This window comes from Galeopterus variegatus, unplaced genomic scaffold (assembly GCF_000696425.1).
Source record: "Galeopterus variegatus unplaced genomic scaffold, G_variegatus-3.0.2 Scaffold5058, whole genome shotgun sequence".
Classification (NCBI taxonomy): domain Eukaryota; kingdom Metazoa; phylum Chordata; class Mammalia; order Dermoptera; family Cynocephalidae; genus Galeopterus; species Galeopterus variegatus.
In genome coordinates this window covers 88284-90114 of record NW_007731169.1, presented here as the reverse complement: position 1 = coordinate 90114, position 1831 = coordinate 88284, and positions in this window count along the sequence as shown.

The window sequence follows — 1831 nt, the reverse complement described above, 5'->3', positions numbered from 1 at the left end:
TGAAAAACAATACTTGTCTACATATTTAAATGAGGGTCAACAAAGAAATTTGAAAGTAAGTTGAGGAGGTATTGTGATGTGAAGGGATTTTAGCTCTTTCAAAAGTGAGACAACTTTTTCTTTTAAATAACCAATGACATGAAAAAAGTCAACATAAAATACAGACTATTTTCCTGGTAACAGACAAAATCTTTGCCTCCTAGGAAGATTACTCAGAGGTAAAGGGAAACCTTTTACAATGTATTATTAAGACCAGACCAATAATCCAAGGAAATTTTTTTTTTCAACAGAGAGAAAACCAAATTTTAGTTTTTCATCTTTAAAAAATTATAAATTAACTTTAGCTAGATTTAACGATGACAAATAAATTGCCTTTTTGTATACTCTACAACTTTTTAAATCCATTCAGGTTTTGTCCCTCACATTTCTCTTTCTCATTCTGAAACAACCAGTCATTTTATTCTAAGACAAAACTACTCTATGTTTTCCTTAATGAAAACACACCCATAGTATGTGAGGTAATGTAATACCTTACATAAAAAAGTTGTTCTCTGCCACCATTGCTCCTAGTAGTCTCAATCACAGAGATTGACTGTGACTTTTACCCATAACAACTTCAGTTTTATAGAGAAAACTAGAATGTGGATAATTTCAACTATCCTACACCAACACTTTATGCAGACCACTAGAGATTTTGAGCATACATATAACTTTTTATAGCCCTATGCTTCAGAATACAACTTGCCAGTGTAGGAAAAAAAAAATGAACTCATTTGTTAATGGATCAAATATATGCTAGGGACTTCAAAAAGTTTTTGGAAAAATGGAATTGAAAGATAAAAATAAAAATATAAACTTTATTTCTCAAAATAAACTCCATTAAGTTTAAGAGACTTTTGTAAGCAATGATACCAGCCATTCAATCTATCCCTAAAGAACTGAGGGTCCTGGGAATTTCACCATGTCAATGCAACCTTTTTTTACATTATTAACTGAAGAAAAATGGTCACTTTTAAAGAATTTTTTAAGAGTAAGAGATTATTGAGAAAAAGACAAATCAGGACCATAAGGTGGATGCACAATGATTTTCCATTGAAACTTGCAAAATTGCTCTTACTGGATGGGAGGAATGAGCTGGAGCATTGTAGTGGAGAAGAACTTTCTGGTGAAGCTTACCCAGGTGTTTTCTGCTAAAGCTTCGGCTGACTTCCTCAAAACACTATCTTAGCAAACAGGTGTTATCATTCTTTGGCTCTCCAGAAAGTCAACGAGCAAAATGTCTTAAGCATCTGAAACAATTATTGCCATGACCTTTGCTCTTGACTTGTCTGCTTTTGCTTTGACCGTACCACTTCCACCTCTTGGTAGTTACGGCTTTGATTGTGCTTTTTCTTCAGGAATTTACTGGCAAAGCCATATTACATATTCTGTTACAATTTTCCAAAGAAATACTTCTGGATCTTGATCCTGCTTGTATCAAATTTCCATTGAAAGCTCTGCTGCTCTGTCTACAACTGATCTGGATGTAACAGTCTTGGCACCCAGCAAGCAGAAGGTTTGCTCATTTTTAATTTTTCAGTCACAATTGGGTAAACTGAACGAATTGAGATGCCTATGATGTTGGCTATCGTTTCTCCTGTTAATTGTTGTTCCTTTTTAATCTAATTGAAGAAACAAGATTAACTTTTTCCTCAGAAATTGAGGTAGCTGGTCTCTCAGTGTGGGCTTCAACATCGTCTTGTCCTTTTTTAAAATAGGTTTTCCACTTGCAAATTGTTGATTTCTTTGAGGCATTGTCTCCATAAACTTTTCATAAAACATCCGTGATTTC